This window comes from Lepus europaeus, chromosome 4, assembly GCF_033115175.1.
Source record: "Lepus europaeus isolate LE1 chromosome 4, mLepTim1.pri, whole genome shotgun sequence".
Taxonomy (NCBI): Eukaryota; Metazoa; Chordata; class Mammalia; order Lagomorpha; family Leporidae; genus Lepus; species Lepus europaeus.
The window spans coordinates 97,644,784-97,672,435 of record NC_084830.1 but is presented as its reverse complement, the minus strand read 5'-3'; the positions used below and the strand labels follow the sequence as shown (position 1 = coordinate 97,672,435).

At 41.8% G+C, this 27,652-nt stretch overlaps 1 protein-coding gene and 1 pseudogene across 3 annotated transcripts in view; one reads left to right on the top strand and one right to left on the bottom strand.

Annotated features, from left to right (window-relative positions):
- The window catches only part of LOC133758183 (ras-related protein Rab-5B-like), a 64,255-nt pseudogene extending 36,691 nt beyond the window's left edge, over window positions 1-27,564 (bottom strand).
- Window positions 1-27,652, top strand: part of SPIDR (scaffold protein involved in DNA repair) — a 455,986-nt gene that overhangs the window by 89,992 nt on the left and 338,342 nt on the right. Inside the window, exon 1 of one of the 3 annotated variants that reach the window (XM_062188525.1) lies at window positions 20,524-20,554. The exons of the other annotated variants lie outside the window; for them this stretch is intronic. The gene's annotated coding sequence lies outside the window, so the exon portion shown is untranslated. Of the gene's footprint in view, window positions 1-20,523; window positions 20,555-27,652 lie in introns of those variants that run through there. 3 annotated transcript variants of the gene reach the window in all.

The window sequence follows — 27,652 nt, the reverse complement described above, 5'->3', positions numbered from 1 at the left end:
GGTAGTGTTTTAGAGCCTCACGAGGAATTGACATTGTGACATAGTGAGTAAAGCTACTGCCTGCAGTGCTGGCATTCCATATGGGCACTGGTTCATATCCCGGCTGCTGTGCTTCTGATCTAGCTCCCTACTAATGGCCTATGAAAAGCAGTGGGAGATGGCTAAAGTGCCTAGGCCACTGTTAGCTGCGTGGGAGACCTGGAAGAACCTCCTGCTCCTCACTTGGCGTTGCCCAGTGCTGGTTATTGTGGCCATCTGGAGAGTGAACCAGCAGATGGAAAATCTATCTCTCATGTTTCTTCCCTTTTCTCTGTAACTCTGACTTTCGAATAAATAAATAAATCTTTTTTTAAAAAAACCCTCATGGGTCCGGGGCTGTGGCAAAATGGGTTAAAGCCCCAGCTTCTAGCACCAGCATCCCATATAGGCACCAGTTCAAGTCCCGGCTGCTCCACTTCTGATCCAGCTCTCTGCTATGGCCTGGGAAAGCAGTCAAAGATGGCCAAGTCTTTGGGCCCCTGCCCCCACATCGGGGACCCAAAGGAAGCTCCTGGCTCCTGGCTTCGGATCGACTCAGCTCCAGCCATTGTGGCTATTTAGGGAATGAACAGAGGATGGGAGGATGGAAGACTTCTCTCTGTTTCTACCTCTCTCTGTAACTCTGCCTTTCAAATAAATAAATCTTAAAAAAAAAAAAAAAGCATCATGAAAGTCAGTCGGTGATAACAGATAGCATCAAATAAGATATGCTTACCTGATTTGTGGGTGTTTGGTCCCTGAAGTCTGTGTTTGATCAGTAAAGTCTATTCACTGGGGCAGTTTTGGCTCTCCCACTTGGTTGGAGTGAGCATCCTTAGTTACCAGGTATCTTGACAAGAGAATGAGCTATTTGGAAGACCATTATATATATTTTAAGAAATAGATATTGAGAAATTATCATCCCCCTCCCCAAATATCCTTATGTTAGACAGAGTTGCAGTATATACTCACCTCTGAGTTTGAACCTTGTTCATGAGGTATCAGGATACAGTTTCTAACACCAGATTTTCTTGATCTAGGAATGCGATTTGAGACTAAAATCTCCCCATACCTGTACCACAACAGTCATGTGAAGCGAAAGTTATGAAATAAAGTCAACATGGCATGACATGGATTAGATTGTCTAATCAGAGTTTTTCTCTCACTTCAAAAGCATTAGTTATCTTATGTTTACATCACTGGGAAAATCTTAAAGATTTTACTTATCATAAAATGTGTTTTTTTCTGTTTTATGGGCTGTATAAATATTTATTTATTATGAATTTTGGATATAGGCTACACAGACAATATTTTATTGAGTTTTCTCTCCATTATTAAAATAGTTTGTAAGCTCAATAAATTTTCTATAGCCTTCAGCTAGAAGTGGTTAAAGTTTACATTTTTGTGAAATTTTGTTTCATGTGAAGGCATTAACTCTAGCATGACTAGAATGTCATAGACATCTAATGGGAATGATCAGACATTGGGACCCATTTATGATTATAAATTTTTGTTATATTTGATGAAAAATTTCATTTTTTTAAGATTTACTTATTTATTACACAGAGAGAAAAGGAGAGGCAGAGAGAGAGAGAGGTCTTCCATCAGTTGTTTCACTCCCTAATTGGCCACAACGGCCGGAGCTGCGCCCACCTGAAGCTAGGAGCCAGGAGATTTTTCTGGATCTCTCACGTGGGTGCAGGGGCCCAAGGGCTTGGGTCATCTTCCACTGCTATCTCATGCCATAGCAGAGAGCTGGACCGGAAGTGAAGCAACCAGGACTTGAACCGCGACCATATGGGATGCCAGCACTGCAGGCGGCAGCTTTACCCGCTACACCACAGAACCAGCCCCTGATGAAAAATATCTATTGTCTCTGTTATCCCTGTTTGGGGACAAATGTCTTAGTCTGGGACTTTGACAACTTCTCTTTCTTGGAAAGTCTCACGAGTCAAGACCAACTTGTTCAGAGTCCCAAGACTCATATGTATGTCAGAACTAGAGACTTCCTTTTCCTTAGGCTATCCCCATAGGTAAAAGCGGTAAAAGAGATAATGAATATAGAATAATGATTTTATGTCTCACTTTCCCTGTAGTGACTGAGTAGGGGATGAATTTGTTTAATTTCTTTTTTCCCTAGCTGTAGAAAATCAACCTACCACTACAGATAAACTTAAGTAAGATTTTGATCACTCAACAGTATCCTCTATAAAGTTTGTTCTGTAATTTATGGTAGAGACCATCCCGTCACTTAAGAAAGTATAGTATTTGGTACCAGTGTTGTGGTATAGCCAGTTAGCTGTCACCTGTAACACTGGCATCCTATATGAGTACCACTTCTAGTTACGGCTACTCTGCTTCCTGCTAATGTGCCTGGGAAGGCAGCAAGTTATAACCCAAGTGCTTTAACCCCTGCCAGCCATGTGGGAGACCTGGATAGAGTTCTGGGCTTATGGCTTCAGCCTGACCCAGCCCTGGCTATTGTAGCCATTTGGTAAGTGAACCAGTGGATAGAAGATCTCTGTCTCTTCCTCTCTGTCTGTAATTCTGCCTTTCAAATAAATAAGAAAATATTTTTTAAAGAAACTGTAGTATTTGCTTCTATGTATTGTATATATTTGTTGTGTCCTAAGAATATGTCATGAATGATAGTTTTCATTTTGGAATATGTTACGTGCTGCCTCCTCTTTCAAAAAATGGATCCTCAGTAATCATAGTTAAAATGGTATGGTGAGGACCAGCTTCTGTATTGTGTATTTATATATATGCATGTATGTAAACTGAAAGAGCCTGGAGCCATTTACCACTTTGTCTCACAGAAGTGGAAGGACTGGCTTTCCTAGAACAGAAGCAACAAAAATCTAGCTCTGTCTCATCGCTATTCAGCCAATGTTTAGCTGTTCTCAGTAGTCCCTAAGCAACCAAACTAATTGCTCTTAAATTATAATTTGGTAAGCTTTTAGAAATTTACTCTGCTTAACTTGTTTGCCATTGGTCCATTTTAACTATACAGGAAAAAGCTGAAGCATAGGAGGCCTGTCAAATGCCTGTGAGCCCAGGCAAGTGACACAGCAAGGAGGCCCGAGGAACCTGCCTACCAAGAGAGGCCACCCTGTCTGAGCACATGGGATAGTGGTCAGCCCCAGCTAGCTGTGACCTCATGAGAACATGATTCCATCATTGCCAGATCCCTTCAGTTTTGGGAGAGCTAGTCACCCAGATCTTTAATTGGAAAGCTTTCAATTTCTACATGTTGACAACTAATTCAAATTTTAAAAAAATCAAAAGTGAAAAACTCTGTGGGTCAAAAAATTTGTCCATCGGTTGGCAATTTTTATCCAATACTTTAGAGTATCATCTGGTGTCTTCAGGCTTGTTCTTAGAATTGCTGTGCCACAAATATTGCTTTGGTGTTGTTTATGGTCATGGTAAGACAATATTCTGATTCAGTCAACATTTATTGAGTGTATATGGTGAGCATTTGTATATTGTTTACATCATTCTTAAATACTATGTACTTTTAAATATTGGAATAGTGATGAGTGATGCTGATAAAAGTATTTAAAAAGTACAACTGATAAATGGATTTCATGACCCCAGTTACATAAAAGAAGATAGCTGAGGTACTAGTGCTGTGATTTCAGGAGGATGTGCATTCCCTAACCTCAGTTTTAACATTCCTAAAATGGTAATAATAATACCAACTTTTAGAGCTTTTTGTGATGTTCAAATGGGGCAACCAGGAGATGAATGTGCTTTGAAGATGGTCTTAAAGCACTGCATGAATTTCTTTATGACAAGAAATTATTAATTCTTTAAAATATTTGTTTATTTAATTCATTTGAAAGCAGAGAGGGACAGACAGACCTTTCCCATTTGCTGGTTTATTCCCCAAATGACTGCAATACCCAGGGCTAGGCTAGACTGAAGCGAGGAGTTGGGAACTCAGTTTAGGTCTCCCATGTGGGTGGTAGAGATCCAACTACTACAACTATTACCATCTGCCTCCCAGGCTCTGCATTGCTAGGAAGCTAAAATTGGGAGTAGAGCTGGGTCTTGAACCCAGCCACTCTAGTGTGGGATGCTGGTGTCCCAAGTGGAGTCTTAACTGCTACACCAAATGCCTGCCAATTAGTTCTTGCTAAGAATTCAGTGCAATTTTTACTGAGTTCTTTCCATGCCTTTGACCATTAGGAAGAATCAGGTGAACTCACAATGATGCTGGCCTATGAATTTGTGGCATATTGTGACTCTAGGAATGGCCTTGGTGGGGACAGGCATCCCCTGTCCCAGCAGAGGTTATAGACTGAATAAGGCTGAACTAGGCAAGCAGGAAACAAAACCAAACATTGATGTGTGCATATAAGTCAGAGAGCAATGGTTCCTCAACAGCAATACCTTGGAAACTGTTAGAAATGCAGATACTCAGGCCCACCACAGATCTGAATCCAAATCTAGGGATGGGACCCTGACATCCTTGTTTAATAAGCTCTATTGGTGATGCTGTGGTTTGAGCATGGCTGAAATAGCTGTTCTGAGGGACAGGAATGTAGGTAGAAGGATTGGCTGTTTTTAGCCAGCAGGTCAGGGGAGATCAGGATTGCAGGACTGATGAGGGCAGGAGGTCAGCCTGAGGTCAGGTTTCATTGTAATTGGCTTCCCATGGTCTGAGGCAGCAGGCCTTTCATGATGTGAGCCAGGAGCACAACTGACACTTAATTCTCAGGGACACTACATGTGCTCTTGGATGTGGTTGTCCAGCCTAGAGGCTGTCTGTGCTACATTTCTTTCAAGCTTTGACAATCAAGAGAGTTAGGTCCTGGAGTAGCTAGAGTGGCCCCTGATAGCCATCTAAGAAGCAATGTGAGCACAGGTGCCGGAGACAGCAGAATGTGGGCGTGGCATGCTTGTATTTGTACATGAGTGCAGCATACTCAGTTGAGGTCACTGTGCTGGATTCCTGCTGTGCTGTCTAGAAATGCCTGTGAGGCTATGACTTGTGAGCTTCTGCCAGGAGTTTTGAGTGTTTTATGATTACATTACTTATTTTTTTTTTCTTGAAGATGTATTTATTTGAAAGAATATCAGAGAGAGAAAGAGAGACAGACAGACAGATTGGTCTTCTGTCTGCTGATTTAACTCCCCAAAAGTCCACAACAGCCAGGTTTGGGCCAGGCTGAAGCCAGGAGCCAGTAACTCCATCCTGGTCTCCCAGGTAGGGAATATAAAAAGTGTAAAAAATATGGCACTTGGGCTATTTTCCCCCTGCTTTCCCAGGTGCATTAGCAGGTTGCTGGATTGGAAGCTGAGTAGCCAGGACTCCAACAGACAGTCTGATATGAGTACAAGTGTTGGGAGTGGTGGTTTAACCCACTGCACTATAACGCTGGTCCCGGTTGCATCACTTTTAATGACCTACACTCATTGGCAACAGAGTTGAAAGTGCCTTTCCCAAGTGCTGTTGCTGTATCACTAGTGGGATCTTGGATTGATGAGCCATCCTCTCTGCCTTGTGCCCTGTAAAGACCACTTTGATCATGACCCCCCTGGTACCAGTGCCTGGGCTGAGCCCCATCTCAAGCCTTTGCTCTTGGCATTCCTTAATCACGCATTGTCACCTGTAAGACCTGTGAGATTTCTGCCATTTCTGGAATCTACCTTATCTCTCCCTTTATTTTTATTTGTAATGAAATAAATTGAGTACACCATAATGTAGAAAGAAAAATGAATGAATACTTTGCATAAACAGCCTAAGAAATAGGATGTTTCAGGGATAGGTTCTGCCAGTCTGCCTGAGTAATTTTATCTGGCCAAAATCATGCTGTCTAGTAAATCTGTGCTCATCAAATACTATCCCACCTGCTGGTGATCAGTCTAGATATCTCTTCCTCTACTCAGTGAGCTGACAGTGTTTTCAGTTTGTCAGGGCTCTTGTGACAAAAACATCTCTGCAGGAATTAAAGGGCATAGAAATTAAATTGTATGTGTGTTTTTTAATTAGGTAGAAGAAATTTTTCAAACTGATTGATTCCTTGGTTTCCCTTCTTCCAGCCCCAGCCTCTAGCAATGATTACTGGAGAAGGAAGTTTGTTTAGCTACTTTCCATAGTTATTCATGTTATTGAAATGATACTTTAAAAACCTACTCAATTTCTGATTTTGCTGTCTAGAAGGACAGAGGAGCACTCCGTTTTGCAGTTCAGCATGGGAACCACTGTTGGGAGATTGTGGTGCTCTTCTGTGAATGTCATATCTAGCTCATTTTCTATTTTGTATCTCTTTGGTGGTACATCAAGAAAGTTATTCTTCCAGCATGATCTGCAGGCTCTTTGGGGATATGAAGGAAGGGATTGATGTAGTCTGTTGTGCTCATTCAAAGGTAGGAATGTGTGTTCTAAATACACTTGGATCACTGTTCCAAAGGAGGAAGGAACATGGAGAAGGAGGAGTATACTTTTTGTCATGGCCCCTATAGTAGTATTCTTCTTCAGTTAATTAGGAAATCAAACATTTGATTCTTGATGAAAGTGTTCTTTGCATTTTTCCTAGAACTTGTCACGTTTAATCCTACGCAGATTTGACACTGACCTCAGCCTCTTCCAAACTCTAGTATGGCTTCTGCCCTCTTGAATATTGAGCCAAGGGTTACTGTGAGCCGGGTGTTCCTGTTGGCACTCCCATGTCCTGGCGTACACTTGGTAACTTGCCTCCTGGCAGCTCTCAGTTGAAGTTAACCTGAAGTTAACCATCATACTGACTGAATCTGAACCAAAAGCAATCAGAAAAACCCTGGGTATTTTTCCAAGCTCTGTTTTTGATCTTATAAATTCAATGCAAATTTCGGGTTTTGTACTTAAAAGGTATAGAAGGGACCCCAGGATGAGGGAGTAGTTTCATGAGTTGCTTAGCTCTACTCATTTGTTTAATTACCAGTTGGCAGGCTCCAGTTTCTCTTCAGTTCACAAAATTTTCATTTGGAATATATCCAGTGTTCATTTGGTTTCTTTCAGTCGCAGCAAATCTCATAGATGATGACTTGAGTTTCGAAAATACCATATGTTTCTCTGAAAGTCTTTTTAGTGGCATTTCTGGTAACTCAGTCCTCCTTAATCCAAAAAAGTCTATTAAAAAGCTGATTGGGGGGCTGGCATTGTGGCGTAACAGGTTAAGCCACTGCCTGTAGCACTGGCATCCAATTTGGGCATCAGTTCAAGTCCTGGCTGTTCCAATTCTGATCCAGCTCCCTGCTAATGTACCTGGGAAAGCAGTGGAGGATGACCCAAGTCCTTAGGTCCTTGCAGCCACATAGGAAACCCAGAAGAAACTCCTGGCTCCTGGTTCCTGCCAGGCCCAGCCTGGGTTGTTGCAACAGTTTGGGGAGTGAACCAGTGTATGGAAGATCTCTTTCTGTCTCTGTCACTCTTTCTCTTCCTCTGTAACTCTATCTTTCAAATAAATAAATAAATCCTTAAAAAAAAAAAAAAAAAAAAGCTGATTTGAAGATGAGTGTTTGGCCTAGCAGTTAAAACACCACTTAAGATACCTGCATTTCTGGGGCCTACACTGTGGTGCAGCATGTTAAAGCCCTGGCCTGTAGCACTGGGATCCCATATGGATGCCAGTTCTAGTCCCTGCTGCTCCTCTTCCTATCCAGCTCTCTGCTAAGGCCTGGGAAAGCAGAGTAGAGGATGGCCCAAATCCTTGGGCCCCTTTACCTGCGTGGGAGACCCAGAGGAAGCTCTTGGCTCCTGCCTTCGGATTGGTGTAGCTCTGGCTGTTGCAGCCATCTGGGGAGTGAACCATGAGATAGAAGACTGGCCTCTCTGTCTCTACCTCTCTCTGTAACTCTTTCAAATAAATAAAATAAATCTTAGGCCTGCATTTCCTATCAGAGTATCTGGATGATCCCCAACTCTGAATCCTGACTCTAGCTTCTCTTCTTGCTAATACAGGCCCTGGGAGAAGGGATGAAGGCTCATATAATTGAGTCCCTATCCCTACAACCCTTTGGGGAGACCCAGATTGAGTTCCAGGCTCTTGACCTTGGCCTGGCCCAGTCCCAGCTATGCAGACATTTGAGAAATGAGCCAGCAGGTGGGGGCTTTGCTGCTCTATCTTGTCTTCCTTTCTGCCTTTCTCTCTGTGTCTATATGTCTTGTTCTCTCTCTCAAATGAGCAAATTAAAAATATTTTTTAAAACTGGAAGAAGGAAAATTTTTCCTGTTCAGTAATATTCAAAGAAAAGAAGAAAATGGAAGTTTATCCTAGTGGTTAAGATATTTGCAATCCACATTAGAGTATCTGGATTTGATTTCTCAGCTCCAGCTCCCTGCTCATGCATACCATGGGAGGCAGCAGCTCAAGTAATTGATTCCCTGCCACCTATGTAGGAGGCCTGGATAGAGTTTCCAGCTCCCAGCTTTGGCCCAGCTGGCCTCAACCCAAAATGTTGTGTTTATTTGGGCAGTGAATTAGTAGATGGGTGCTTGTTGGCTCACTCTCTTTCTTTCTCTCTCTCTCTATTTCTCTGTGTGAGTGTATCTTGGATCATTATGATTTTTTTTGTGTGTGTGTATTCAAAGCTTTTGTTTTTTTTTGGAGTTTTGGATTCCATGGAGTCTGAGGTTGAGTTTGCAGGTTTCCCCTGTTTGCAATCATGCAGGCAGAATGTGGATGGCATTTCCGGTGAGGCTGGAGTGGACCTACATGCAGGCTTGTGGCTTGTTTATCAGGGCACTGCATCCCTAACTAAAGGAGGAGTCTGCAGAGGGTCAGGAAGCGATACTTGTATATTTGTTTATTTGTTTATTTTTTTGACAGGCAGAGTGGATAGTGAGAGAGAGAGACAGAGAGGAGGGTCTTCCATTTTGCCGTTGGTTCACCCTCCAATGGCCGCTACGGACGGCGCATCTCGCTGATCCGAAGCCAGGAGCCAGGTTCTTCTCCTGGTCTCCCTTGCGGGTGCAGGGCCCAAGCATTTGGGCCATCCTCCACTGCCTTCCCGGGCCATAGCAGAGAGCTGGCCTGGAAGAGGGGCAACCTGGATAGAGTCCGGCACCCCATCCGGGACTAGAACCCAGTGTGCCGGCACCGCAAGGTGGAGGATTAGCCTGTTAAGCCACGGCGCTGGCCTATTTGTTTATTTTTGCCACAAAACCTGGGTCAAGTAAAGACATATATGCATTTTTCCTTGGGGAAGCATGAAGCTTATTCCTGGGTGTTGACTTTGTTATAATCCATGAGTGGGTCTGCCCTCTCTGAGAGGATAAGGACTCTGCCAATCTTATATACCATGTTCTCATGGTCCACAGGCACTGGAAAAAAATGGAAAGCTTCTCACTCCTGTCTCCATCAACTCAAAAGCCCTTCCCGAAACACTATTATTGAGTTCTTTTAGGGATTTAAATTAATGTATTTGAAGTTCTATTGCCCATTCTTTGTAGACAAATGATAGCTTACTAGATAGCCATTCTGCTCTCAGTGTACAGTATACTCCAGATTCTTCATGATAACACAGAAAGGGTCCCTATTTGTACCATATGTTCTACCCAGTGATGATACCCACATCGATTTAGCTATCTCCTGCAGTGGACTCCCAACACTTGTACCCATATCAGACTGCCTGTTGGAGTCCTGGCTACTCAGCTTCCAATCCAGCAACCTGCTAATGCACTTGGCAAGCAGGGGAAAATGGCCCAAGTGCCATATTTTTTACACTTTTTATATTCCCTACCTGGGAGACCAGGATGGAGTTACTGGCTCCTGGCTTCAGCCTGGCCCAAACCTGGCTGTTGGTTCCCATCTTGCACACATGAAAACATTTATTTTCCAAGTTCTATACTTTTCCTGCTTTGAAGCTTCTTTTGCAGTGTGACTTTGGTGCCAAAAGAATATATTTCGGCCAGCGGCGTGGCTCACTAGATTAATCCTCCGCCTGCGGCGCCAGTACTCTGGGTTCTAGTCCTGGTCAGTGTGCTGGTTCTGTCCCAGTTGCTCCTCTTCCAGGCCAGCTCTCTGCTGTGGCCCGAGAGTGCAGTGGAGGATGGCCCAAGTTCTTGGACCCTGCACCCGCATGGGAGACCAGGAGGAAGCAGCTGGCTCCTGGCTTCGGATCAGCGCAGCAGGCTGGCCATAACGGCCATTTGGGGGTTGAACCAATGGAAGGAAGACCTTTCTCTCTGTCTCTACTGTCTAACTGTCTAACTCTGCCTATCAAAAAAAAAAAAAAAAAAAGAATACATTTCTTTTCTGAGATTCACTTTTCCATTTATTCCCATTTTCAGTATCTTAAATGTTATTTAAACAACTAAACATATTGATTTGTATGTAACTCTCTGCTGCCATTTGTGTTGTTATTTCATTCAGGTAGAGACTAGAATTGATGGCCTATTTTATTAACCTGTATTTTAAAGGCTTTGTCTTTTTGGGCAAGGAAAGATAAAGAGAGTATAAAACAGATGAATGGTCCAGATTGGAGATGTAGATTCACTTGTGAAGAAAAGACCTGTTTGCTTAGCTTCTTAAGTTTGTGCTATATAAGATGCAATGAGATGGGGCCAGCATGTGGCATAGCAGGTTAAGCCACTATCTCCGATTCCAGTATCCTATATGGACACTGGTTCAAGTCCTGGCTGCTTCACTTCTGATCCAGCTCCCTGCTAGTGCCTGGTAAAGCAGTAGAGGATGGCCCAAGTCCTTGTGCCTCTGTACCCACATGGGATACCTGGAAGAAGCTACTGGCTCCTGTCTCTGGCCAGGCCCAGCCCTGGCCACTGAGCACATTTGAAGAAAGAACCAGCTGATGGAAGATTCTCTGTCTCTGTCTCTCTCTCTCTCTCTCTCTCTCTCTCTTAACTCTGCCTTTCAAAAGAAATAAGATAATTTTTTTTTTAAAAAGATGCAATGGGATAAGGAAAAATGTGTGTTTAGTTTGCACACACATGGAGTTTCTAGATAGTGGAAAAAGTAACATGTACCTATTAAAAGTGACTGGAAGCCAGAGCAAGGCAAATCTAATGCCAGGCATTCTGAGTCAGAGCAAAGCAGACTGTTGAGACTAGAACAATAAGAAGAGTCTTTGTGGAGCTAGCCCTTTTAGGCTAGGGCATGTCTGTCTGAACAGGGGCCTAAGGTGTGGGTACCAGAAGCTGAGAACATGAAATTGCATGATGGGGTCTAAAGTAGGAGTTTGGGACCTAGGGAACACGTGAGTGATAGGATAAGGAGCTTTGACAGCCAAGTCTAGGTTGAAGGAGAACATTCAGCACAGTGCTGGTGCCTTTCTTAGTGTGTTTGTGTAGGGTAGGGCAAATGTGTGCACAAAACAGGAAAAGGTAGAGCCAAGGACATCAGTTTGGGAAACTCATGTTTCTGATGATCCTGTTCTAGACACTGAGTGTTTAAATGGAAAGGAAGGGTGAGTTGTTAAGATTATTATTGAATTAGTTTCATTTCTGTTCAGTTTGATGTAAAAGAGGACTTAGACCAATTGGTAAATAACCATTGGAAAGCTGAGATCCTGTAGAGCTGACTGACAGGATATAGTGGAATTCTGAGAAAGAGTGTAATTATTAGCTCAGTGTTACGACATGAGGCTATGTGAGATACTCAGTACAGTTGTCCAAAAGTATTCATAGAGGAGTTGGTTCTAAGCCCCCCTGAGGATATGAAAACCCCTGGATGTGCAGGTACTCATATAAAATGGCATAGTACTAGCATGTGACCAGAACAATCCTCCTGTGAAAGTTAAATCATCTCTACAGTACTTATACTGCCCAAAATGATGAAAATGTTATGTAACTACTTGTTACACTGTATTGCTTAGGGAATGACAACAAGAATTAAAAGTTTGTACATGACAGACACAATTTTGTTTCCAGAATATTTTCCAATTGAAACTGGAAATTGGTGACTATACGAATGAGGAACCAATGAATACCAAAGGCTGACTATTATATATACCTCTTAGGCATTCATCAAAGTGATTGGATTAAGGACGAAGGGACTGGAAGCAAAATTTGAGAGTTGCCTATGGCTTTTTGGTTATTACAGTCTCAAAATTGAAAAATAAAGTCCTTATCAAATAAGAACCTACTATTTTTAATTAATTGGTACCATAAGATTCCTTCTGGATATCAACTGTTGATGCAAAGTCTGAACTGTGGTAGGTAGAATTCTAAATGACTTCTATTGTGCCCACTCATCACAGTGTACTGAGTAATGCCTGGAACTTAGACTAGGATTTGATTTTACCATCATGATTAGGTTTTGTTATATGGTATAGCTGGTTTTGAGAAAGGACTTTATCTTCAGTGCACTTTTCCTAATTCCTGAGCTCTTCAAATCTAGGTCTGGAAGACAGAGGCTGAAGAAGTTAGAGACTTGGAGCAGGAGGGGTTTGTGTGTTGTTTCTGGCTTGAAAATGAAGGGAATCCCCGGGCAGGGGACATATAGCATTCTGCAAGTCAGAGCAGACCTCAGCAGGCATCCCAAAAAGAAACAGGACCAGCTTCTGTAACTACAAGGAGCTGAATTCTGCACAACAAGAACGAGTTTGTACTTGGATTTTTCTCCAGAGGAAGACTGACCACTACCCAACACATAGATTTCAGCTTTGCCATAGCCTGAGCAGAGGACCCAGCTAAAACTTGCAGGACTTCTGACCTGCGGAACTGTGTAAGTTAATAAATGGGTCTTGCTTTGAGCCAACAAGTTTGTGGTCACTTGTTACCTAGAAATAGGAAACTAACACAGAGTATGAGAACAACAGTTGAAGCACACAAGTAGTGTGGACCATTGTAGAAATTCACATACTTAAGACAGTGGGAATATGGAATAAAAAGAAGTTTAACTGGTTAGAAAAGGCAAGAAATTCTACCACTAGCTTTCACCTTCTTCCTGCTGGCCCTCTCCACTCCTTTCATAATACTTAGTCCATAATCAGCCTAACTGTTAGTCAGCGTTGTAGCAGCAGCATCCAGCAGATACTTGGTGTTCAAGAAATGTATGAGAAATGATTAAAGGCCAGTAAGGAATTTTGCTTTGCTAGTTGGAGGAAAAAATACGTCTGGTGGGAAACAGGGAAGATGAAGATGGTAATAACATAGTGATTTAAAAGCTAAATTAAAAATTATAGATTGAGAGGCCAGCGCCATAGCGCACTAGGTTAATCCTCTGTCTGTGGTGCCGGCATCCCATGTGGGCTCCAGGTTCTAGTTCCAGTTGCTCCTCTTCCAGTCCAGCTCTCTGCTATGGCCTGGGATAGCAGTAGAAGGTGGCCCAAGTGCTTGGGCCCCTGCGCTCGCATGGGAGACCAGGAGGAGGCACCTGGCTCCTGGCTTCGGATTGGCATAGCTCCGGCCGTGGTGGCCATTTGGAGAGTGAACCAACGGAAGGAAGACCTTTCTCTCTGTCTCTCTCTCTCATTGTCTATAACTCTGTCAAATAAATAAATAAAATCTTTTAAAAAATAATTATAGAATGACAGGTGTTTTCTTAATTCAGTTGGGCTACTATAAGAAAACAACACAGATTTGGTGGTTTATAAACAGTAGAATTGCTTATAGCTCTGGAGACTGGAAAGTCCAAGATCAGGCTGCCAGCAGATCTGGTTGCTTGGCTCATCAACAGCCACATTTTCTGTAACTTTACATGGTGGGAGGGGTGGGGCAGTTCTCAGGAGCCTCTTTCATAAGGACACTAATCCCATTTATGAGGGCTCTGCCTCCATGACCTAGTCACCTTCCAAAAGCCCCACTTCCTAATATTATCACATTGGGGACTAGTTTCAGCAATTCCAGGAGGACAAAAACTTGCAGTCTCTTGCAGATGTCACTTTTGTTGACAGAGTGGGAAGGAACTGAGAGGTCAAAAAGGCAGTTTTGCTAGGAAGATCATGCTGCTGAGTATAGTTGGTTTTCAGTAAAATGGTGATACTAAAATAAATTTTTAGTAATCCAAATAAAAAGTAGGTCCTTGTTACCTTGCATTGTCTTGCTAAGGTGAATGTGCTATGGCTTTGATGTGAAGAGAGAAAAACATCATGGGAGCAGGAACTTCAACATCTTTCTGGACAGACATGGCTAAATGTATGGTTAACCTGGGGCAAAGAAAGTGAGTATTTTCCCTTAGGAAAATTTGCCAACAATCTTTCCTGTAGTAACGTTGTTAACTTACATAAAGCTTCTTATTCAGTTTCCTGCTTAGCTCTGGAACAGGTCTATTCTGTGAATGTTTATAAGCATCAGAAGAGAATTCTGGACATGAGTTTAAAAATTAAAAAGAGAATTAAATAAGTGGGAAAGCACATCCCATTTGATTCACACCCAGTGATGCAAGGGATAGAAACAGCCTCTTCTGTCAGAGATTCTTTAGATTTTATTATTAAGTAGTGTGATGTAAAGCTAAACATAGTAATTATAATGCCAAAAAATGATTAGCAGTGTCTTCTCTGTGACTAGGGTACATTTCCTTGGCATGTGGAAATAAACTGTAGGAGAAGTAGCCATAATCATGTAGGCTGGGTAGGTTTGTATATGAAGATGAGGTGGGACATTCTAAAATGGAGGGAAATATGAATCTGAGATGAGTGAGAGTGTTTGTCCCCTTTGTCTCTTTGAATTCATAGTGTATATTTTTTCCTGAAAAATTTTTGCAAGGAATAGAAATGGAGAGAAGAAGCCCCTAACAAGACAATGCTTAATAGACATTTGACTTTTGTAGGCTAGCTTCACCCCAAATTGCATTGTTAATGTTTTGGATTTATAATTAATGTTTACCTGAACTAGTTAGTGTTTTAACTGTGTTTGAGACCACAAATAGTTTCTTCAATATTTTCTCAAGTGCTTAAGACACTTAATTCTCCCTCTTGACTTCCTCTTAAGCTTTGAAACTGCAATTTCCTTTGTAGGAACAACTTCCTGCTGGGTGCTTCTTTCTCTGGCCACTTCTGTCTTGGGTGTCCTGTGTTTTTATCTAAAGTCCTAAGTGCATTGCAACACTAGCCATTTCATCATGGTGTGAATTGAGAAAGTCTAGCAGGAAATCACAAGTTGATTGTCCTCTATGCCAGCCTCCAGCCTCCAGCCTCATGTTTCTTGGTTGCTGTGTCATGATAGGCAGTTGGTATTCTTAGTGGCAGTTATGAAGGGGACACTTTGTGGAATGGACTTCTTTTCCAGGGGTTTATCTAAGACAGTAATCATCTGGGGAGCAAAATACACATAGAAAGAAAATGTTTTCATGATAGTCTAGAAAAATTCTAATGACCCAATACGGCTTTCCTATATGCTCATATGAAGTTCATTCTTTTCCAGAAGTGACTTTTTTGTTTTTAAATCCTTAGATTTAAAAGAATGGGAGGAAATTTCTATTTGTTTCATCATCCACTCTCTGCTATAAGTATGTTGTATACCATTAATTTTACCACATCTGTGCAGGATTAACAACAACAACAAAAAAAAAGGTTTTGTAGGCACAACATTGGGCCAAAAGTGTTAATCTATGGAGTGAGGAGCATCTGTACATGTGGTTGTGGTCTCCAGAAGGTCTGTTTTGTGTGTGATGTCTACCATAGAGAGAAATCTGTTTGCTGTCCTCTCAAGGCAGAAGGAACTTCTTCAGTTTCCTTCTCTATCAACTGCAGAAGTGGCACAAAGTTTATTTCCCATTTTGTTGCTGTTCAGATAGGCTCCTGACACATAAGGGAAAGATGTATTGTGAAAGAATTTTTTCCCTGCTGTTGTTATTTAGAGATCAGATAAAGAGAAGTTTTCCGTAAGTGATGTGGTCAACATTTATTTATTTCATATTCTTTCAAGCAGTAGACTTCTCTCTACTAGTCTCGGATCTAGGCCTACAGAAATCAAGTCAGCTTTCAAGGAGCTCATAGTTTGAAAAAAGGGACAGAAATGTAGACAAATGCTTGTAGAATATAGAAATTCAGTAATAGAAACAGTTTGTACCTGTTGGAAGAGATGACTAGCCCTCCATGGGAAAAGAAAGACTCCATAGTAGGTAATGCTAAAGCAATTCTAGGAAAATACCAATACCAATGGTAGAATTGCAGTGGGTGTATCTGGGTGCCTTTTGCAAAATTCACTCTTAAGAGGAAGTTAGAGGGGAGAGGACGTCATCACAGATGCCAGATGCTTGAATAGTCTTCAACACCCAGTAGGAGTTTACCAGGTAGGCAACATAGCGGAAGGGTATTTTTGGTTAAAGAAATAGCATGTAAAAAATACGAAGACAAAGAAAGAATAGCTTTCTGGGGAAGCAGCAGTAATTTGATATAGCTGAGTTAGATCTTTTTTTGTGGAAGAGCATCAGGAAATAATATTAGAGAATTAAGACCATGAGGAAATTGAGTGCCACACTATTTGTTTTTTTACTTATTTTTGTAAAAGATAAGGGAAATTCTTTTCTCAGATTGAAAACACACAACTTGTACCTGTTTTAACCATATTCCCCCCTGTAGCTCTCGCCTCATTCTTCTGTCTAAAGCAAAGTTCCTTGAGACAGTTATCTAGGTTTATGGTCTGTGGGATCACCCCTCCTACCCTCTCTCACTGGTTGCTGTCCAGCTTCTGCCCCTGATCTTCATGGTGCTGGATGCCAAGGACCGGACCTATACAAGATTCAATCCAAAGGCAGAGTTTCTATCCTCATCCTCTGTGGCTTATAAGAGCAGCACTGGTATGTGACAGGCATTGTGGCACAGCTTTAAACTGCTGCCTCTCATGCTGACATCCCATTTGAGTGCCAGTTCAAGTACAGGCTATTCCACTTCCGATCTAGCTTCCTGCCTAATGTGCCTGGGAAAGCAACAGCAGATGGCCTAAGAGCCAAGCTCCTGGTTTCATTATGGCCATTTGGGGAGTGAACCAGCAGATGGAAGATCTCTCTATCTCTCGTTCTTTTGCTGTGTGTGTGTATGTGTGTCTGTCTGTCTTTCCCCCTCTCTCTATAACACTACCCTTCAAATAAATAAATCTTGAAAAAAAATGGCAGCACTGGGACTGCTGGTCACTTGCTCCTCCATCAATTCTTCAAGCAGAGATTTTTTTTTTTTTTTTTTTTTTTTTTTTTTTTAAGGAAAGAGAATGAACACCCCTAAAGTTTGGTTCTGCTTCATGAAACTGTTGTTTCTATTTGATATATGTATGTCCTGCCAGGTGAAACATGTGTTGTGATCAGAAGTTTACATACATTTGAGCGCGCTGACATGGATCCTAGCTTGGTGCACTGTTCTTCCTCTATTCCTGAAGCAAATCAGTTAAACTTTTTGAGCCTTAACTTCTTTGTTAGCTTATGCTGCTGTAACAAAATGCCATAGGCTGAGTAACTTATTAAAAACAGACATTGATTTCTCATAGTTCTAGAAGCTAGAAGTTGGAGGTAAGAGCATCTGTGTATCTGGTGTGGGCCTTTTCCTGGATCATGATATGACAACTTCTCATGTCCCTACATGGTGGAAAGACAGAAGGATAGCTCCCTGGCCTTTCCTGCTAACAGCACTGATCGCATTCCTGAGGGCTCCACTGTCATGACCTAATCACCTCCCAACACCCACCTTCAAAACTGTCGCATTGTCACATAAAATTATATTTTAAGGTAGGAATTTTGAAAGGCAACAAGCATTCAGCCAATAACAGTTTCCTTCCCTTATAGGACTGTAGTAAAGATAAAAATAAATCATGAAAAATAAAGCCTGTGGCACACAGTAGGTTGCTTTGAAGAAACAGAGTTCACGGGGCCAGCACTATAGCGTAGTGGGTTAAGCCACTGCCTACAGTGCCAGCATCCCATGTGGTCATTGGTTTGAGTCTTGGTTCCTCCACTTCCAATCCAGCTCCCCCAACTAATGCCTGGGAAAGCAGTGGAGGATGGCCCAAGTGCTTAGGCCCCTGTACCTACATGGAAGACCTGGAAGGAGTTCCTGGCTCCTAGCTTCAGCTTGGACCAGCCCTGGCCATTGTGGCCATTTAGGGAGTAAACAGATAGAAGATCTCTTTCTCTCTCTCTCTCTCTATCTCTCTCTATAACTCTGTCAAAAAAAAATATATAGAATACATCTTAAAAAAAAAAAGAAATAGCTCATAAATAGGTGTCTGAGTTCTCCAGTGAGATAGAAATCCTTTGTTTGGAACTTTGTGAGATATACTAAGCACCTTTGTAACCTAACTGTTCACATTGTCTTCTTCCTCAGCCATACTAAATAAATTATACATGACTAAACATGGCAGCCTGTTCCTTCCAAAGCTCTTCCCACAATGTTGTCTTTTTCTTTTTCTTTTTCTTTTTCTTTTTCTCTTTACAGGCAGAGTTAGACAGAGAGAGAGAGAGAGAGAGAGAGAGGTCTTCCTTCCATTGGTTCACCCCCCAAATGGCCGCCATGGCCTGTGTTGCGCCGATCCAAAGCCAGGAGACAGATGCTTCCTCCTGGTCTCCCATGTGAGTGCAGGGCCCAAGCACTTGGGCCATCCTCCACTGCCTTCCCGGGCCACAGCAGAGAGCTGGACTGGAAGAGCAGCAACCGGGACAGAACCGGCGCCTCAACCGGGACTAGAACCTGGAGTGCTGGCACCACAGGCGGAGCATTAGCCTAGTGAGCCGCGGCACCAGCTTCACACTGTTGTCTTTGCTTAGAGAACCCACCTCTTCCCAACTTCTATGAAACATCTACTTCTTTTTCTTTTTATAAAGTCTTTTATCTTATTTACGGAATGCAGCTTCATGCTTTTAATATATACAGATTTGAGAACATGAGTATTCTTCTCCCCTCCCTCCCTCCCATTCATATTCCCACACTTCTTCTTCATCTTCCTTTCCCATTCTTATTTACAGAGATAAATTTTTCAGGTAATTTTTCTGCTCATAAAATTAACCCTGGCCGGTGCCGTGGCTCAATAGGCTAATCTTCCGCCTTGCGGCGCCGGCACACCGGGTTCTAGTCCTGGTCGGGGCGCCGGATTCTATCCCGGTTGTCCCTCTTCCAGGCCAGCTCTCTGCTGTGGCCAGGGAGTGCAGTGGAGGATGGCCCAAGTCCTTGGACCCTGCACCCCATGGGAGACCAGGATAAGTACCTGGCTCCTGCCATCGGATCAGCGTGGTGCGCCAGCCGCAGAGCGCTACTGCGGCGGCCATTGGAGGGTGAACCAACGGCAAAAGGAAGACCTTTCTCTCTGTCTCTCTCTCACTGTCCACTCTGCCTGTCAAAAAAATTAAAAAAAAAAAAAAAAAAGAAAGTGAGAATATAATTAAAAAAAAAAAATTAACCCTATACCAAGTAGAGAATTCACTCATTAGAATCAAGAAAAAAGGAAAAAAAAATATTATTCCTTGACACTCAAGGCAAAGGCTGTTCAAAATCGATGCATTTTCTTTCATTTTATTTTTTTTAAAGATTTATTTTATTTATTTGAAAGACAGAGTTACAGAATGAGGTAGAGACAGAAAGAGGTCTTTCATCTGCTGATTGAGTCCCCAGAAGGCCGCAACAGTCAGAGCTGAGCCGATCTGAAGCCAGGAGCCAGGAGCTTCCTCCAGGTCTTCCCATGCGGGTGCAGGGACCCAAGGACTTGTGCATCTTCTACTGCTTTCCCAGGCCATAACAGAGAGCTGGATCAGAAGAGGAGCAGGCGGGACTAGAACTGGTACCCATATGGGATGCTGGCGCTTCAGGCCTGGACTTTAACCCGCTGTACCACAGCACTGACCCCAAGATCAATGCCTTAAAGTGTCAGTTTCGCTCTTATAGATTTCATTTTAGGTACTCTGTTAGTTACCACAGATCAGAGAGACCATATGGTATTTATCATTTTGTGACTGGCATACTTCACTAGGGGTAATGGTTTCCAGTTGCATCCATTTTCTTGCAAATGAAAGGATTTCATTTTTTTTTTACCACTGTGTAGTATTCCATAGTGTATATATAGCATAATTTTTTTTTCCAGTCCCCAGTTGATGGACATCTTGGTTGATTCCATATCTTAGCTATTTAAAATTTTGCTGAGGCGAGCGCCGTGGTTTAACAGGCTAATCCTCTGCCCTGCGGCGCTGGCACACCGGGTTCTAGTCCCGGTTGGGGCGCCGGATTCTATCCCGGTTGCCCCTCTTCCAGGCCAGCTCTCTGCTATGGCCCGGGAAGGCAGTGGAGGATGGCCCAAGTCCTTGGGCCCTGCACCCGCATGGGAGACCAGAAGAAGCACCTGGCTCCTGGCTTCGGATCGGCACGATGCGCTGGCTGCAGCAGCCATTGGAGGGTGAACCAATGGCAAAAAGGAAGACCTTTCTCTCTGTCTCTCTCTCTCTCACTATCCACTCTGCCTGTCAAGAAAAGAAAAAAAGAAAATTTTGCTGAGATGAATTTGGGGATACAGATCACTCTTTCATATGCTGATTTCATTTCCTTTGGATAAATTCCCAGAAGTGGGATGGTTGAGTCATATGGTAGGTCTATATTCAGCTTTCTGAGTTATCTCCATATTGTCTTCCACAGTGGCTGTACCAGTTTACATTTCCACCAACAGTTGATTAAGGTACTTTTCTCCCCATATCCTTGTCATCATTTGTTGTTTGTTGATTTCTGTGTGAGGGCGATTCTAATAGGAGTGAGGTGATACTTCATTGTGGTTTTGACTTGCATTTCCCTGATGGCTAGTGATCCTGAGCATTTTTTCATGTATTTTTTGGCCATATGAATTTCCTCTCTTGAAAAATGTCTGTTCAGGTCCTTTGCCCATTTCTTGACTAGGTTGTTTGTTTGATGGTTGTTTAGTTTCTTGAGCTCTTTATAGATTCTGGAAGTTAATCCTTTGTTAGTTTCATAGTTTGCAAATACTTTCTCTCATTCTGTCTGTTGCCTCTTCACTTTGCTGAGTGTTTCTTTTACAGTATAAAAGCTTCTCAGTTTGATGTAATCCCACTTGTTAATTTTGGCTTTGTTTGCCTGTGCTTCTGGGGTTTTTTCTAAGAAGTCTTTCCCCATGCCAATGTCTTGTAGGGTTTCCCCAATTTTCTTGAATAATTTGGTGGTAATGGATCATAGATTTAGGTCTCTGATCCATTTTGAGTGAATTTTTGTGTGTGGTGTAAGATATGGGTCTTGTTTCATATTTCTGCATGCAGAGATGCAGTTTTCCCAGCACCATTTGTTGAAGAGACTGTCTTGGCTGCAAGAGTTGAATTTTGCTCCTTTGTCAAAGATAAGTTGATTGTAGATATGTGAATTAATTTCTTGCATTTCTGTTTTGTTCCTTTGGTCTATACATCTGTTTCTGTGGCAGTACCAGGCTGTTTTGATTACAACTTCCCTATAATATACCTTGAGGTCTGGTATTGTGATGCCTCCAGCTTTGTTTTTTATTGTTTAAAATTTCTTTAGCTATTCAGGGTCTCTTGTGTTTCCATATGAATTTTAGCATCATTTTTCTATATTTGAGAAGAATATTATTGGTATTTTTGATTGGGATCACATTGAATATACAAATTGCTTTTGGTAGTATGAACATTTTGAAGATCTTGATTCTTCCAAACCATGACTAAGGGAGATTTTTCCACTTCTTTACATCTTTTATTTCTTTGATAATGTTTTGTAACTTTCATTGTAGAAATCTTTGATGTCCTTGGTTAAGTTTATTCCAAGGTATTTAATATTTTTGTAGCTATTGTGAATGAGATTGATCTTAGAATACCTTCCTTAACTAGGCCATTGTCTGTGAATACAAAGGCTATTGATTTTTGTGTGTTGATTTTATATCCTGCCACTTTACCAAACTCTTTCATGAGTTCCAATAGTCTCATCGTCGAGTCTTTTGGATCCCCTATATATAGAATCATATCATCAGCAAATAAGGATAGTTTGACTTCTTCCTTCCCTATTTGTATACCTTTGAATTCTTTGACATCACCTCTTTAGGGAAGATATTCTTGCTCATGACCTTGAGCCCTTCCCTTTGACTCCTCCCATGCCCCATACTTAAGGTAGCACCCATACCTCTTTATGTTAACTGATGTATTTTCTTTTTTGTTTTGTTTTTTTTTTCTATATTATAAGTTCCTTAAGGTCAAGAAAAGTGTCTTATTTATCTTTTGTCCCCAGCCTGGAACTACGCCTGACACACAGAAAACATGTAATTACTCTTTGACTAGTAAAGAAAGGAAGGTGTGCTGTTTGATATGCTGGTAACCATTTGCGTAGTTAATACTAGGCAATAGAAGTAAGACAAGCTACTATCCTTATTCTTAAGAACCTTACCACACTTTTTATAATTTCATTTTTTACTCTATTGATGACTTTATGAAATACTTATCAATCCTTTTTTACAGCTGGTATTCCTTTTTTTAAAAAATTTTTTATTTCATAAATGTGAATTTACAACTTTTGTATTGTTGTGGCTTCCACCCCAACCTCCCTCCCTCCCGTGGCCCTCCCCTCTCCCTCTCCCTTCCCGCACTTTATCGAGTTTCATTTTTAATTACCTTCATATACTGAAGATCAACTTAGTATATACTAAGCAAGGATTTCAACAGGCTGCACACACACAACCGCACAAGGTATAGGGTATTGTTCGACTAGTAGTGTTTTTACGCTTCATAGTAAAACACATTAAGGACAGAGATCCTACGTGGGGAGCATGTACCCAGTGACTCCCGTTGTTGATTTAACAATTGGCACTCTTATTTATGACGTCAGCAATCACCCGAGACTCTTGCTATGAGCTGTCTAGGCTATGGAAGTCCCTTGAGTTCACCAACTCTGAACTTGTTTAGTCAAGGCCGTGTCACAGTGGAGATTCCTTCCTCCCTTCAGAGAAAGGTGCCTCTCTCCTTGATGGCCTGTTCTTTCTGCTGGGCTCTTGTTCACCAGGGTCTTTCATTTAGATTGTTTTTTGCCATCGTGTCATGGCTTTCCATGCCTGTGAGACTCTCATGGACCTTTTAGCCAGATCCGAATGTCCCAAGGGTTGATTCTGAGGCAGGAGTGGTGTTTTGGGCATTTGCCATTCTATAAGTCTGCTGTGTGTCCTGCTTCCCCCACAGGATCATTCTCTCCCTTTTAATTCTATCCTTCATTATTTGCTTACACTGGTCTTATTTGTGAAATCTCTTCAACACATACCCTATCTTGTTGATCGGTTGTGTATTTATACTTATCACTTTACCAAGTGCGCTGGCATTGGTACCTGCCTCCTTGGTAAGATTGATTTGAAATCCCCTGGCACATTTCTAGTTCCACCATTCGAGGTAAGTCCAAGTGAACAGCTGGTATTCCTTTTTGAGGCTCAGAGATATTAAAACCTTGTCCAGATTAACTTTTGGAACACAGTGCCTAGTATTCCTCTCAGGGGTTAATGTGGTAATGCTATAAGATTAAAAAAAGAGAGTGATTGCCGGCGCCGTGGCTCACTAGGCTAATCCTCCGCCTTGCGGCTCCAGCACACCGGGTTCTAGTCCCGGTTGGGGCGCCGGATTCTGTCCCAGTTGCCCCTCTTCCAGGCCAGCTCTCTGCTGTGGCCAGGGAGTGCAGTGGAGGATGGCCCAAGTGCTTGGGCCCTGCACCCCATGGGAGACCAGGAGAAGCACCTGGCTCCTGCCATCGGATCAGCGCGGTGCGCTGGTCGCAGGGCACCAGCCACAGCGGCCATTGGAGGGTGAACCAACGGCAAAGGAAGACCTTTCTCTCTGTCTCTCTCACTGTCCACTCTGCCTGTCAAAAAATAAAAAAAAATTAATAATAAAAAAAAAGTAAAAAAAAAAAGAGTGAGAAATCAGGGTAGGATTAGAACTAGGATCTTCAAGAACTTATTTCTTAATTATCAACCATGTGATCTCACTGTGGAAAATGGAAGTAAACATGAAAATATTTAGCATATTGCTAAAGAATATATTCCTTAAATGACATAGAAATTCTAAAAAACTCTACCATATTGGGGAAGTAGTATTTCAATAATGCTGCTACTTTTAAAAATAATAAAGACCTCAGTCATCTCTTCAGTGATAAGTTGAATTTAAAATAAAAAAAAATCACATTCAGTATAAATTCTCTAGTCTAGGACATATGGTTAGCCTCGTGGTTAGGATGCTACATTTATATTGGAGATCCTAGTGTTCGCTGCGGCAGCACATATACTAAAATATATTGGAGAGCCTGGGTTTAGTTCTTGGCTCTGGCTCCTGACTCCAGCTTCCTACTAATGTAGATCCTAGGAGACAGTTGGAATGACTGAAGGATTTGGGCACCTGTCATCCATGGCAGATCTGGATAGAGTTCTAGGCTCCTGGCATTGTCCTGGATGAGCCCTGGCTGCTGTGAACATTTGAGAAGTGAACTAGCAGATGGAAGATCTTTCTCTGTTTCTCTGGCTGTCACTCTGCCTTTCAAGTAGATGAAAATATATATATATATATAAACACTTTAAAATTTCAAATTAAAAAGGTAAATCAAATGTTAAAGATAATGACCTACAGACATAAATGTCCAGGGGCAGGGTCCTAGGAGAAATAAACTGTTTACTCCTGATGTTTTTTTTTAACTGCTGTTGTCAACCCTGGTAATTGTGTGCTGCTGTTTTGGTCTTGACTTATTGGCATATATTCTTTTAGGTTCCTTTGTTTAACTCATTCTATATGTGGTTGTGGTTTCTATTGAGCCATTGTTTTTCCGTGGTCCACTTCAGAAAATTAAAAAAAAATCAGGTTAAAGACAGATGTGGAGAAACCCAATCAAAAGTAATTTTAGAAGAAAATAAAACCTTCTTCTTAAAATAGCAGGGGGCTGATGTTTTGGCACAGAGGGTTTTGGCTTAACCCTCTGCTTGCAACACTGGCATCCCATTTTAGTTTTAAAGATGCATGTATTTATTTGAGAGGCAGAGATACAGACAGAGGCCGGCGCCGCGGCTCACTAGGCTAATCCTCCGCCTTGCGGCGCCGGCACACCGGGTTCTAGTCCTGGTTGGGGCACCGATCCTGTCCCGGTTGCCCCTCTTCCAGGCCAGCTCTCTGCTGTGGCCAGGGAGTGCAGTGGAGGATGGCCCAAGTGTTTGGGCTCTGCACCCCATGGGAGACCTGGATAAACACCTGGCTCCTGCCATCGGATCAGCGCAGTGCGCCGGCCGCAGCGCGCTACCGCGGCGGCCATTGGAGGGTGAACCAACGGCAAAAGGAAGACCTTTCTCTCTGTCTCTCTCTCACTGTCCACTCTGCCTGTCAAAAAAAAAAAAAAAAGAGAGAGAGATACAGACAGAGAGAAAGAGAGAGAGAGGGAGAGGTCTTCCATCTGCTGGTTCACTCCCCAAATGGCTGCAATGGCCAGAGTTGGGCCTATCTAAAGCCAGGAGCCAGGAGCTTCCTCCAGGTCTCCCACGAGGGTGCAGGGGGTCAAGCACTTGGGCCATCTTCCACTACTTTCCCAGGCCATTAGCAGAGAGCTGCTTCAGAAGAAGAGCAGTGGGGACACGAACTGGAGCCAATATAGGGTGCTAGCACTACAGGTAGAGGCTTAGCCTACTATGCCACAGTGCCGGGCCACTGTCTGTCTCTTGTATGTCACTCCGCCTTTCAAATAAATCTTTAAAAGTTAAAACCTTGTTTGCTTTATTTATATTCTAATTTGTCCATTTATGCTTTTAAAGATTGTATCCATTATTCAAAAGCAGTTAAACTGTTACTTAGAAGTACAATAAAAATATATTTTGTCCCATTTTAGATATATTTTCAAATGGCTTCAAATTATTTTACCTTATACAAGTATATAAAGTTTTGAAGTCTAAGTATCTTTTCAGGTTGACCTAAGTCCTTTTTTATGGCTGTCCAGGAAAAAGAGAATATCATCTTGATTGTTTCTACCCTGGGCCTCTTTTAGATGTTCTCCTAATGTTTTGCTGTTTCAGTCTTCTGATTTAAACTGGACAACTTGGCATTTAGTTCTACCTAATTTACTTAAGGAGACAAAGCCTCTGTTTCAAGAAATGCCATTTAAAACCAGTCAGTATTTAATGACAGTAGATTAAACCTGGTAGATTTGTAGCCAAAACTGGTAGTTAGTTTTCAAGGTAGGAAATTTTCCTAATTTGCCTAGTGTAGTTTAGAAGCTGTATTTTTTTGTTTTTCTTCTTTAGCTTCAGGCAAAGTAGATTGAGTTGGTAAGTAAGCAGAAAACAAAAAAAAAAAAAATGTTTTTCTAAAGCAGGACCTTCAAAGAAATAGGTCTAATTGTTTTATACTCTTAATCTATTAGAAGTTTTTTTGCTTTCTTCAATTTCTTTTAAGATATTTGTCATTGAATCGGTGATTGTGAGTGAGGAAGACAGGAATTTAAATAAATTTGGTACTCTTATGAGTACTCTTAAGAACCTAGTACAATAACAAAAAAAATAAAAAAAAAATAACAAAAAAAAAAAAAGCTTTTTGATTTGTCTTTATTCAAAGTCCTATGTTGCCTGAATACTTAAGATTTATGTAAATGCCAGTTTAGTATTTCTAGGAAGTTTGCATTGTTCCTGGGAAATCTGCCATTTTATAATGCCTTGAGATAGGATTCTTCTGAGAAAAAGATCTTTTCAAAGTCTTCCCTCACTGTTCCTTTGTAGGGGTGTTGATATCTTATTTGAATAACATTGAATCTGGTTATTGGGTAAATTAAATGTCTTAAACTTTTTGGCTAAGAGCCAATTGCAAGAACTATACAAGAATTGCACAAGAAGATTTATCTGTTGCTGACTGGTTTTGAAAATGGAAGAGTCCACTAGGGCAGTAATGTAAGTGGCCTATCCAGAGACAAGTGGCCCTTGCTGACTGCTAGTAAGAAATCAAGGATGCCAGTCTCCAAGGAACTGAATCTTGCCTCCATATGAGAAGGCAGCCTAGCCAGTGGCTGATTTTAGCCTTGGGAGATCCTATAAAGAGCACTTAACCATGCCATGCTTTGCCTTTTATTTGCCTGATTACAGTGTGAACAGAACAGTGAGTTAGGTGTTATTGGGTGTTGCTTTAAGCTGCTACAATTGTGCTTTGTTATGAAATTTGAGAAAACTAGTGCAGGAGAATATCAGCCAATCTGGAATACCCGATGCTGGCCAGGGGAGTCATACACTTGGGTTTTCTCTTTGCAATATTTGGTTATTTTGTGAGGTTATAGAGTTGCAGTAAATGATAAGTTGAATTTTAAAATTCATTTCTACATCTAATTTAGGTGATTTGAATTTCAGTGTTCTGTTGTAGCATATTAAGGTACATTTAAATGATGAGGAAAAGAATCTTGAGGTTTTCCTTTTATCTGTTTATTTTTTTTCAACCTTGAAAAGAAATTGAGAACAATCATTTTTATTGAATCTGAGTTATTCTGGATCAGGATTGGCAAAATAGAGCTTGCCAAATGTTCAGTGCTTTGCTAGAATTCATGGGACACCCATGCAGGCGGTTTATTATATGTAGGCAGTTGATTACGGCAAAGCAAGCAAAGGAAAAAGGTGTACCAAGTTGTCTGGAGAAGACCGGGCTCAAGGTTCCAAGAACCCTCCTCTTTCAGCAGAGTTGCACTGGACATGTTTCTCTAGCCATGAATTGTGGCAACATTTGCCATATGCTGTATGTCATGGAACCTCCCTTGTCCAAGCAATCCAGGATTTTTATCT